This window comes from Hibiscus syriacus, unplaced genomic scaffold (assembly GCF_006381635.1).
Source record: "Hibiscus syriacus cultivar Baekdansim isolate YM2019G1 unplaced genomic scaffold, ASM638163v2 tig00110299_pilon, whole genome shotgun sequence".
NCBI classification, from domain to species: domain Eukaryota; kingdom Viridiplantae; phylum Streptophyta; class Magnoliopsida; order Malvales; family Malvaceae; genus Hibiscus; species Hibiscus syriacus.
In genome coordinates this window covers 874,178-887,819 of record NW_024062668.1, presented here as the reverse complement: position 1 = coordinate 887,819, position 13,642 = coordinate 874,178, and positions in this window count along the sequence as shown.

Here is a 13,642-nt window from a genome sequence, read left to right as displayed (position 1 = left end):
ATCATATGCTAGTGTCACTCAGTCCACTATTTATATGTTCTTGAAAAAAGAGATCATATGTCAATATGGTTTATCTGAAAGAATCATTACCGATGATGCCACGAACCTGAACAATAAGATGATGGACGCTGCTTGTGAATAATTTAACATAAAGCATCACAAATCTATTGTTTATAGATCAAAGATGAATGGAGCAGAAGAAGTGCCAAACAAAAACATCAAGAAGAAAGTGGAGAAAACAACTGAGACATATAGGGATTGGCACGAGAAATTACCTTTTGCTTTTTTTTGCTTACTGAACCTCAGTACGAACTTTGACTGGGGCCACCCCGTTCTCACTAGCATATGAGATAAAGACAGTACTACCCATTGAGGTAGAGATTCCGTCACTTCGGGTCTTGTCAGAAATGAAACTAGATGATGCAGAGTGGTACCAAACTCGATATAATCAGTTGAACCTAATAGAGGAAAAGAGGTTGAAAGCCATTCGCCATGGTCAATTATACAAAAATGAATGATTCGAGCACATAATAAAAAAGTGTGCCCAAGAGTATTCCATGAAGGAGATCTTGTACTAAGAGGATTTGGCCAATTCAAAAATATTTTAGAGGAAAATGGATGCCAAATTGGGAAGGACCTTATATCGTAAAAAAAGTTTTCTCCGGAGGAGCAATGATTCTAGCTAAAATCGATGGGCCAGAACTACCAAATCCCGTTAATTCATATGATGTCAAAAAATATTTTGCTTAGTGTGAAAACCTGAAAGGGCGTCCCAAGTTAAAAAAACAAAACGTTTAGGGTAAAACCCCGAAAGGGCACCTTAAGATAAAAAAAAGGTAGGTCCTTGAAACCAAGGATGAATCCAAGTTGAAAACCTGAAAGGGCAACTTGGATGAGGATTCAGGAAAGGCTCTGTATCACGACATTCAAATCTTCTGCAGACTTAACAATTAGGGGAAATATGGCACTTCCGAACATTGTCACTTTTTCAAAGTCCCATTGACAAAGGTTGTACTCAAAAGTCATCTAACGATGTATCAGTTCAAAGGAGCCCACATTATTGAGATCTAAGGCATCTACTTATATTTCTTTCTCATTTTCCAAAATGTTTATTATATACCTTGTTCCTTTTTCCTTATAAATAAATATGGTTATTTCTCTAAGTCAATTCCTTTTAAGCATCTTGGGTTGAATTTAAACTTAATGATTTATTCACTTTTTAAAAGATAGTTGTGTATTATTGTAAAAAGATTTTTTTTAAAGGTATAGATATTCAGAAGTTGATCAGGGCTTATGCACTATACTTGAGATAACTAAAAGGCATTGCCTAAACGAAGACTAGAAATAAAATTTTGTACATTGGATTTAAACATGGTGGAGAATCCAAGATCAAGATCAGAAATTCAAGATTCCAGAATCAAGAGTCATCAAGACCAACAACCAGAGATTGAAGATTTCTCTCCAAATCCTAAAATAACATATTTCACATATGCATTTTAGGCACACATAAGAACATTGCATCCATAGCATTGTTTATATGAATAATTTTGCAAATTCTTGTTAGAGTCAATTTCAACTTCACAACGAAAGATATTGAACTCGAAGCAATGCAATTTACAAGATTAGATTTCAACATCACAACAGAGAACATCCAATTCAAAGCTCAACTTTACAACGAAGGAGTTACCCACGATTTCAACTTCACGAAGAAGGATGTCGTTCCCAATGGATAGACCTAGTGTCACAACAAATGAACCATCCGCAATAACAAGATGTTATCTCCCAGCCTAGTACATCATAACTCAAGGCGAGAAGAGTTATCTGTCAACAAGAACTTTTGAGTTCGATTCCATTCAGCTTGAGTTAACAGCAATGAACTACTTTCCGATCAAATTTTCATACCAAGGTCTTTAAACCGAGAAGAAGGCCAAGGTTGACTAAGATTGGCAACTAGAAGCCACTTTTCGATTCCAATTTCGAATTATGATTTCAACTTCACAACGAAGGATATCATTATTCAAAGACAATTCTCGAGTCACCTATAATATGTCTCAACAACAGGAAGTCGCCCCCCTCTATTCTTGATTCCATAATGGAATATAGTTGATAAGAATCCAACGACAACCTTAAGTTAAAATTTCAAGCTCAGAAGTCAACCATTCTCATAGAAGCAGACTGCCTATATGCACCGAACGAAAATTTGTGCCTTTCATCTTTTCCCTATTTTCGTTACACGATAATGGGCAAAGAGGGGCAACTGTAGTCACTCATTTTCGCCCGGGGTGTTATTTAATATATATAATATACATAAAATTTTGAAAACATATATAATATATAGTTTTTGAAAATATTTTTGAAATATATATAATATATAGTTTTTGAAAACATTTTGAAAACACATATATGATATATAGTTTTTAAAATATTTTGAAAATATATGTAATATATAGTTTTTGAAAATATTTTGAAAATATATATAATATATAGTTTTTGAAAACATATATATATTATATAGTTTTTGAAAATACTTTGAAAATTTATATAATATATGGTTTTTGAAAACATTTTTTTTAAAACATATAAATAATATATGGTTTTTGAAAATATTTTGAAAATATATATAATATATAGTTTTTGAAAACATTTTGAAAACATATATATAATATATAGTTTTTGAAAATATTTTGAAAATATATATAATATGTGGTTTTTGAAAACATTTTGAAAACATATATATAATATATAGTTTTTGAAAATATTTTGAAAATATATATAATATACGATTTTTGAAAACATTTTGAAAACATATATATAATATATAGTCTTTGAAGTTATATATATTATATAGTTTTTTAAAAAATATTTATATATTATATTATAGTCTAAGTTTATATATTATTTATTATATTATTTTATTTATTATTTTCATTTCCTTTGTTATTTATTTATTTCCATTCTTTTTTTGTCCAAATAGGAAGTCCAAATCCAAGGTTTAAGTCCAAATCCAGAAAGGATGAAGGAGCCCAACCAGGTGGCATGCCAGACCCAGCAAACCAACCGACCCAAGTCTGTCTGACCCAGCAAACTAGGGTTTTCAACTTAAGTAAAAGCGTCGTACGATTCTTAGCCGTGGGATCAGGCATGAATCGAATGTACCAGATCACATATCAGCTAGGGTTTGTGAAACCCTAAGAAAGTTATCACGTGCCGCACGATCTTGAGTCATTGGATCTGCAGCCAATCCAACAACCCAAAATAGAGATTGGCCTTAGGTTTTTCAACAAACCTCAACCACCGTGGAGTTTGGCCGATTAACGAAACCATCCCCTAGTAGGAAACAATTTTTCCAACAACAACAACAATCAATCCAACAACCATATGATTCAAAAACATGTATTTCTATCCTAATAAAACAGAAAACCCGAATGTAAAATACGAGACTCCTAATGCTATAAATCCCTGCAAAAATCAAACAAAGGACAAGGAAGATCGGAGTAAAGAAAGCACTTGTGATCTCAAGCAAAAACATCAATAAAACAAATGTATCATAAAGGATGAAACTGATGATCAGAGGAGGGGCATGTGAAAGATATTTTTTTAGATCTAGCCCTCCTCGAGTTTATTTTATAAAAACGGTGGGGATATTTGAAAACAAAGATAAAAAAATCTTTCGAACGGTGTAAAAACATTTTGGGTTCACCATCGATGAACGGCGGTCGGTGAGGCGGAGCACGGCCATATTATGGGTTTCAATTGAATGTTCTTCGTGTCATGAAGAACACGAAGAACATTTTAGAGAAAATTTTAAAGCTCTATTTGATTTGTTTTGAGGGAGGAGAGAAAAATGAAACTTGTTTATGTTTTTTGGGCTTTATAGCCAATCCGAAAACCCGACTAGATCCCCTAAGGATCCACTTATTTTCACACGGGTAGGGGCTACTTGCAGAGGTAGTCCCCGATTTATTTCTAAAACATGTTTTGCGCCTTGAATTAATTCGATTTTAGTTCTGATTTTTTTAAATTCACCCCTCGCTGTATTTTATTTTTCAATTTGGTCATTTCTTTATTTATTTCATGTTCTCTTTGTTTGTATTTAATTTATCAATTTACAATTTTTATTTTTAACTTAATTGACTTTTTTTACATTATTTTTTATTACTTTGTGTTTTTAATACGTGTGATTTGTTTTTGCTCTATTTATTTCAATTTTCCATTCTGTTAATTTTTATTTCTCAGCATGTATATATTTCTTTTTTCTGTTTTGTCTAAAGTATTATAATTCAACTTTTGTCTATTTTTCTTTTTAATTCAGTATTTCATTTTTAACATCTTTTCGGTGTTTTTAGGAGTACTCTTAACTCAGTTAAAGGTAAGTAATTTGGATCGATTTTTACTTTTTAATTTCACTTGCAATTTTCTTAATTAAGACATCTGGAAATTAAATTAGTGTCAAAAGGGATGTACAAGGTTATTAATCCTTCCTTGACTGTAATCAACTTCTGAATCTGACATATTTCTGGTAAAACGCATATCGGATAAGATGTTGTTCGATCAACCTAAATATTTTTTAAATTATCGGTGGCGGCTCTAACCCATTTATTCAAGTCGAAGCCCAATTTCGGACTCACCTGAAAGACGGTTGCGATAGGTTCATTCGGGTTTCCTACACGTTCTGACCCAGAATCTTCTATCATCCTTTCTTTGCCATCCTGGATATCATTTTTAAATTATGGTAAGAGAGGTTTCATTGCTGCTATTTTAGAAGGATTGGATTTGGAAGTATATCTTCAAATTCTTCCCATCTCCATTTACCATGGATGCAATGTTTCTTAAATTCAGTTCATGGGTTCATGTGTTTGTCACGTGGTTCTTTAAGATGCCTGCACCCTTTAACCAAGCATCGAACCAGAATCTGGTGTTTTCCCCGTTTCCTATGTTCCAAATAATTTCTTTTCTCGTATCCTCCCAGACTCTCGTCAGGCCTTTCCAAAGCTGCGAGCAATTTTTCCTTTTGATGGTTTTCGACAGTTTACTCCTCCATTTATATTTTGCTCTCAGGAATGTCACCCAGAGTTGCTATTTGTTTCTGATTAGGTGGAATGCCACCTTCATAAGGAAAGCTTCGTTCTGTTGTATCAATTTCTTTAGCCCCGCTCATCCTTCATTGTTTGATTTGCACACGGTGTCCCAGCTAAGTAGGTTGATTCCTCTTTTATCCGTCGAATGACCCCATACAAATCTTCTGATTAAGAGTTCTATTTCTGAACATATACCTTTAGGTATTGCGGCCGTTTGCATTGTGTATGTAGGTATGGCTGTTAAAACAACCTTTGCCAGCGTGATCCGTCCTGCAAGTGAGAGTTGTTTCGCTTTCCACCATGACAATTTGTCTTGTACTTTCTGCACTAAATATCTATAGGTTTCCTTCTTGGTTTTACCATGAATAATTAACACCCCTAAATATTTACCCAGATTACGAACTTCTTTGAAACCAAACATTCCACTAATGTTTTTCCTTGTTTCCAGGGGTACGTTGTGAGAAATAAATATATTGGTCTTCTTGATACTTACTTTTATTCCAGAAGCAGCGCAGAATCTCTCCAGGACTCTACAGATTACATGTAGTTGCTCTATTGAGGCTTCTGCAAAAAGGATCATGTCATCCACAAAAAACAAATGGGAGATAGTTGGTCATTCCTTTGATGGCTTGAATGGCTTCTAGTGATTGTTCGATACTTCTTGGTGGATCGCTTGAGTCAATCTTTCCATGCACATAACGAACATATAAGGTGATATCGGGTCATATTTGTTGGATCATAAACTTGATCCATTATGGGAGCCTAAACCCAAACCCAAACTAAATTGATGTCATTGCTTACATCAATTAGATGAAGATGTCATTGCTTACATCAATTTAGTTAGGTGAGAGTTAGGTATTTGTAGATTTTAATGGTTTAAATTATTTTATTTGTGTGGTGTAAGATTGTTCTTGAGTAGTATAAATACCCCTCCCCATTTTAGTTTAAGCATCAAAGAAAAATTAAGAGCTTCTAAGTGAGTGAAGAAGCAAAGTCTTATAAGAGTGAGTTGTAGTTCTTGTTTTTTGAGTGAGAGTGCTCTTGTAATATTTGTTTGAGTTTCAATAAAAGTTGTTTGTGTGAGTGTTTTATTTCCAACAAAGTGGTATCAGAGAGAGTTGGAAAGATCAAAGATCTCGATGAGAGGAATCCACCTCCGACAAAATCTTCTCAATATGAGTTCTGATGCGCCGTCACGCACCGCCAGAAGATTGCTGCCAGAAAATCAAGTCATTATATTGAGAGATATGGAAAATGGTATGACACCATTCCAAGTTCCGACACTCAACAACAACAACTACGACAATTGGAGTATCAAAATGAAGGCACTTCTTGGATCACAATATGTGTGAGATATCATAGAGAAAGGCTGTAACGAGCCTGCAGATGATGATGCTTTTGCTACTCTTACACCAGATCAAAAGACAACTTTGAAGGATTCAATAAAGAGAGACAAGAAGGCTCTCTACCTCATCTATCAATCATTAGATGATGATGATTTTGAAAAGATTTCGAGTGTAAGCTCTAGCAAGGAATCGTGGGAGAAGTTGCAAACCTCTTACAAAGGATCCGAGCAAGTGAAGAATGTTCATCTCCAAACATTAAGAGGTGAATTCGAATCCTTACACATGAAAGCATCCGAGTCTATTTTAGATTATTTCTTAAGAGTAGTAGCTATTTCTAATCAATTAAAAAGAAATTGTGAAAAGTTGGAAGATATGAGGATAATAGAGAAGATACTCCGTTCGTTGGATCCCAAATTTGAGCACATAGTCGTGACGATTGAAGAAACTAAAGACTTGGAAGAAATGAAGATCGAGCAACTCCAAGGGTCATTGCAAGAATACGAAGAGAAGCATAATAAGAAGTATGAGTTTATTGAGCAACTCCTCAAGCTGTAACTCAAAGATATGCATGAAACCCAACACAATGATAGAAACCAACGTGGCCTAAGCAGAGGTAGAGGCTATGGACGAGGTGGAAGTCGCGGACGTGGATGAGGCTGGAATTACAATAACAACAATTCCAACAACAACTATGAGAAAGGAGAAAGCTTAATACGAGGCCGTGGAAGAATCAATCCGAACTCAAGATATGACAAATCTCAAGTTCGATGTTATAATTGTCAGAAGTTTGGGCATTATGCTTCAGAATATAGATCTCCCAACAAAAAAATTGAGGACAAGGTCAACTATGTGGAGGAAAAGACAGATGACAAAGAAACTCTTCTTCTATCACGAAAGGAAATTGATGGTGGCCAAGCAAATTCCTGGTATCTTGACAGTGGTGCAAGCAATCACATATGTGGAAGGAAAGACATGTTCGTGGAGCTAGGCGAGTCAGTAAGCAGAAATGTTTCGTTTGGAGATGATTCCACAATAGCAGTGAAAGGGAGAGGTAACATTCTTATCCGTTTTAAAGATGAGAGACATCAATTTATTTCAAATGTCTACTATGTGCCCAATATGAAGAGTAACATCTTAAGTTTAGGGCAACTGGTAGAGAAAGGTTATGATATTCATATGAATAATTATAATCTTTCTATAAAAGATTATAAGAATAACTTTATTGCAAAAGTGTCGATGTCAAAGAATAGAATGTTCTTGATCAACATACAAAATGATGTTGCAAAGTGCCTGAAATCTTGCTACAAAGATGCATCATGGCTTTGGCATCTTCGATTTGGGCATCTCAATTTTGGAGGTCTAGAGCTGCTATCTAAGAAGGAGATGGTGAAGGGACTACCTCACATCAGCCATCCTGACCAGCTTTATGAAGAGTGTCTAGTCGGGAAACAATTCTGGAAAAGCTTTCCAAAGGAGTCAGAGGCAAGAGCCAAGAAGCCACTTGAGCTCATCTATACCGATGTGTGTGGACCGATCAAACCAAGCTCTCTCGGTAACAGTAACTATTTTATTCTCTTCATTGATGATTTTTCAAGAAAAACCTGGGTTTATTTCTTGAAACAGAAGTAAGAAGTTTTCGAAGTCTTCAAGAAGTTCAAAGCAGTAGTGGAGAGAGAAAGTGGTAGAAAGATAAAAGCCATGAGATCCGACTGAGGATGAGAATTTACTTTCAGGGAGTTTCAAGAGTTCTGTGAAGCAAATGGAATTCGTCGACCAATGACAGTTCATAGATCCCCCCCAACAAAATGGTGTCGCAGAAAGAAATAAAGAATAGAACAATCCTCGACATGGCATGAAGCATGCTTAAAAGCAAGAAACTACCCAAGGAATTTTGGGCGGAAGCAGTAGCGTGTGCAGTCTACTTGACAAACCGATCTCCAACAAGAAGTGTATGGGGAAAGACACCACAAGAGGCATGGAGTGGAAGAAAGCCTGGCATTTCCCACTTGAGAACCTTTGGAAGTATAGTCCATGTTCACGTACCAAACGAGAGAATAACGAAGCTTGATGATAAAAGCGAGAATTTTATCTTTATCGGCTATGATGCAAATTAGAAAGGCTACAAGCTGTACAATCCAGACAATAAGAAGATTGTGATCAGTGGAGATGTGGTTTTCAACGAAGAAAGATAATGGGATTTTAACTCTCATGCAAATGACATAAATTTCTTTCCTCGGTTTGAAGAAGATGAGCAGACAATGAGGGAACAACTAGGTGAATCTCAACAAGAGCTTGAAACTCCACCCACTTCACCAACATCATCCACTCAAGGAGACTCATCACCTTCGTCATCGTCAAGTGGAAGCCAAAGTGAAAGAGTTGTGCAACGTACAAGAAGCCTCAGAGATCTCTATGAGGTAATTGAACGACAAGATAATCTTACATTATTTTGTCTGTTTGGTGATTGTGAACCAGTGAGCTTTCAAGAAGTGGTACAAGAAAAGAAATGGAGAGATGCGATGGACGAAGAAATCAAGGCCATCGAGAAGAATGACACATGGGAACTTACATCACTTCCCAAGAGACATAAGGCGATAGGTGTCAAATGGGTGTACAAAACAAAGAAAAACACCAAATGAGAGATTGAAAGACACAAGGTGAGGCTAGTTGCTAAAGGCTATAGTCAAAAGGCTGGAATTGACTATGATGAGGTATTTTCTCCTGTTGCTCGATTGGAGACTATCAGACTAATCATTTCTTTGGCAGCTCAAAAAAAATGGAAGATACAACAAATGGATTTAAAGTCTGCCTTCTTGAATGGAGTTCTTGAAGATGAAGTCTACATTCAGCAACCATCAGGCTATGAAGTCAAAGGGCACGAAGACAAGGTGTTGAAGTTGAAGAAGGCTCTTTACGAGCTAAACCAAGCACCAAGGGCATGGAATAGTCGAATCGACAAGTACTTCCAAGAGAATGGCTTCAACAAGTGTCCCTACAAGCACGCTCTATATATCAAGATCAAAGATGGAGATATTTTGATTGTGTTGCCTATACGTGGATGATTTGATCTTCACCGGAAGTAACCCAAGCATGTTTAATGAATTCAAGGATGTGATGATGAAGGAATTCGAGATGACAGACATGGGGCTCATGGCGTACTACCTTGGCATTGAAGTTAAGCAACAAAAGAATATAATTTTCATTTCACATGAAAGCTATGCAAAGGAGATCCTGAAGAAGTTCAAGATGGAGAACTGTAAGCCAATAAGCACACCGACAGAATACGTGATCAAGATGTCCAAACATGAAGAAGACGAAAGTGTAGATCCAACATTCTTCAAAAGTTTGGTGGGAAGTCTACGCTATCTAACTTGCACGAGGCCTGATATTCTTCATGCAGTTGGATTGGTTAGTCGTTATATAGAATCTCCAACAACCACCCATTTTAAAGACGCAAAGAGAATTCTTCGCTATCTGAAAGGTACAATTGACTTTGGCTTGTTCTATTCAGTTTCTAATGATTACATGCTTGTTGGATATAGCGATAGTGATTGGGGGTGGAGACATAGATAATTGAATGAGCACTACTGGACTCGTATTTTTCATGGGAGATACTGCTTTCACATGGATGTTAAAGAAACAACCGATTGTCACATTGTCCACTTGTGAAGCGGAATATGTTGCTGCTACCTCATGCGTTTTTCATGCAATTTGGCTTAGAAATCTATTGAAGGAGATAGGTTTGATACAAGAAGAGCCTACCAAGGTTTGTGTCAACAACAAGTCAGCCATTGCCTTAACAAAGAATCCAGTATTCCATGATCGAAGCAAGCACATCGATATTCGCTACCACTATATAAGGGAGTGTGTTGCAAGAAACGATGTGGAAGTTGAATACATGAAGTCACAAGATCAAGTTGTCGATATTTTTACCAAGCCACTGACGAGCGAAGACTTCATAAGATTAAGGAACTTACTAGGAATCACAAGATCAAGTTTAAGGAGGGGTGTTGGATCATAAACTTGATCCATTATGGGAGCTTAAACCCAAACCCAAACTAAATTAATGTCATTGCTTACATCAATTAGATGAAGATCTCATTGCTTACATCAATTTAGTTAGGTGAGAGTTAGGTATTTGTAGACTTTAATGGTTTAAATTATTTTATTTGTTAAGTGTAGGATTGTTCTTGAGTAGTATAAATACTCCTCCCCATTTTAGTTTAAGCATCAAGAAAAATTAAGAGCTTCTAAGTGAGTGAAGAAGCAAAGTCTTATAAGAGTGAGTTGTAGTTCTTGTTTTTGAGTGAGAGTGCTCTTGTAATATTTGTTTGAGTTTCAATAAAAGTTGTTTGTGTGAGTGTTTTATTTCCAATAATCTTGTCTGATTCCTCTGGTTGGTTTGAACTGTTCTGTCATTGTACCGTTCCATAATATTTGCGTAGATACTGATGAGACGCACTGCATGATCATTCTTTTCATTTTTGCCAGAATTCCAATGTCTTGTAATGTGTCATCAATAAATGACCATTCTAGTTTGTCATACGCTTTCTCCAGGTCGATTTTTATTGCCATCCACCCTCGGTTTCCTTTCTTGTTTCGCATGGTGTGGACTATCTCTTGTGTCATTATGATGTTGTCCGTTATGGATCGGCCTGGTAAGAAGTTGGCTTGGGTGGGGGGAGATCCAATCAGGAAGGAATGGTTTTAGCTGGATCACCAGGAGTTTCATAACCACCTTATATATAATATTGTACATAAGCTTATTGGACGAAACTTAGATTTTCAGGCGAGTTGACTTTTGGAATCAGTACTATCAGAATTCTATTCAAGTGTTCACTCATTGGAGAGCCATTAAATACGTCGAGCACCATTTGACACACTGTTTTACCCACGATTGGCCAGCTCATTTTATAGAAAGCAGCATGTAGTCCGTCCACCCCTGGTGCTTTCCATGGATTCATCTCTATCACCACCCCTTTAATTTCTTCTTTGGTGACCGGCGCTATTAAGGTTTTAAGTCTCCTTGCATCTATTTTTGGGAAGATATCACGTATCTCGTACGCATACCCGTCCACTCCTGAGCTGGTGAATACTTTCTTGTAGAAGTTGATGACCATTTCTTTTAGTTGGTCTTGGTTAGTACACCACGTTCCATCCGGGTTCTTAAGTGCTGTTACCATGTTTTTTTCCCGTCTATGCATAGTCGATGTGTGAAAAAATATTGTGTTTTTGCCACCTTGAAAGATCCATTTGTTTCTTTCTTTCTGGAACCATAGTGATTCCTGCTCCAGCACACTATCCAATTCAGCTTTCAGATTTTTCTCCAAGTCCAGAAGGAAATCGGAGTGTGCTCTATTCAAGGATTTCTCAATCCCACACAATTTTTCCATGATCCTCTTCTTTTTGTTTCCGATGTGTCCGAAAACTTCTGAGTTCCATATCAATATTTTTGTTTTAAGATCTTCGATGTTAGATTCTACGTCCTTTTATCATTCCAATTATTTTTGAGGAAATCCTTGAAAAGTGGGTGTTTGATCCATGCAGCTATAAACCTAAAAGGCCGGTGTAATTTCTCTTGCTTTGGGGTGAGCGACCATAGCATTATAGGTCGATGATCCGAACCAATTCTGTCGAGATGTTCCACAATTGAGTTTGGATTCAGACGACTCCATACTTCATTTGCGAAACATCTATCCAAAGTTTGGTAAAGATTCCCTTGTCTCCATGTGAACTCAGGCCCGATATGACTGATTTCCTATAGTCCAGTGTCAAAAACAAATTCAGCGAAGGATTTGTCAACGCTTGAACCTCGGGGAGCTCCTACTTTCCTCTCCTCCAATCTTAGTATCGCATTAAAGTCTCCCCCTAATATCCATGATGCATTGTTACCAGGATCTAACAGGCGAAGTTTATCCCATAAAAGTCGCCTCTTTTCAACTCGTGGGCTCGTGTAGATTGCTGTGAACATTTCCCAGTTTTTATTTCCTATCATGCGACCACGTCCATGGACGAATTGATTTGAAATCTGGATTATCTCGATTTCAACATTTTCGCCCCATAGAATACAAATTCCCCCACTGAACCCCTGAGCTTCTATATGAAAAGAGTGAGAAAAACCTAGTTTTTTTAAACAACGTCGTCAGCTTTGGCTTTGCTTATCTGGGTTTCCATTAAAGCAACTACACTTGGCTTGTTTTTCTGGACTAATTCTTTGAATATTCTACTGAATGAGGAGCTAGCCGCTACTTGGAAGTTCCAAAATAGCATATTGATCATGATTAGTGCTAAGATGAGTTAGAGTCGTGAGTCGTCTTTATATTCCTGCACCATCTTGTACCACCACTTCCACTAAGTCCTCTGAGTTGACTTCATGTCCGTTCTTCCTGATTGGAAATCCTCCACATTCGTGCCTTCCTTGATTTTCTCCAGTTCGCCGGTCCCTATTCTTGATACAACATCAGGACTTATTGTGAGTTCATTAAGTTCTTTGTTCATCAAGTCTATCCATTCTTGAAGGTTAGGTTTGTCTGGGGCTTTTGGTTCCTGTTTCTTTTTAGTCCACATTCCTCCCCTAATCGTTCCTTTTCTTCTCCTTGTGGGACCTCCATTGCCATGCTTAAGTTTGTTCTTATTTTCTCCTCTTTTCTTAATACTTTCTTCTATCATCGATACTGCTTCATGCTTGCCTTCACTTAGCTTTGGAACATGGATTTCAACTTCCGGAGTTATTCCCTCCATTGTGGGAATAATCGTGATTTCTCCTAATGTTTTTCCCTGTATTTTTCTTCCCTTTTGGTTATCTGTCCCTAAAGTCTCTTCCAATGTTTTCCTGCTTTGTGTTTCATTAGAGTTTCCCTGGTTCCCAAGAGGGGTCGAGTTCGTTTGTTTACCTTGGCTCATGACAGTGTTGTTTTGCTTCCCACTTTGTTCAGATTCAACATGAGTCTTGTTGGGACTCACAACGTATCGTTCTTTCCCTTTCTGTTGGTAGGTTCCAGCTTGTTTTCCTGTACCTTGCTGCTTGGATTTTTCACTAGTGGTTTCCTTTTTATTCTGTGGTGTGTTTAATCGTTCTTCCCTTGCTTCTTCATCCTGTAATATAGCAAACCTCAAACCCTTATTTACCTCAGTTTTCCTTTGTGCAGCGTTGTTGTTGGTCATCTCCTTGCGTTCTTGTCATTTTCTAGGTTCTACTCATCCATGGGCCGTAGGTGT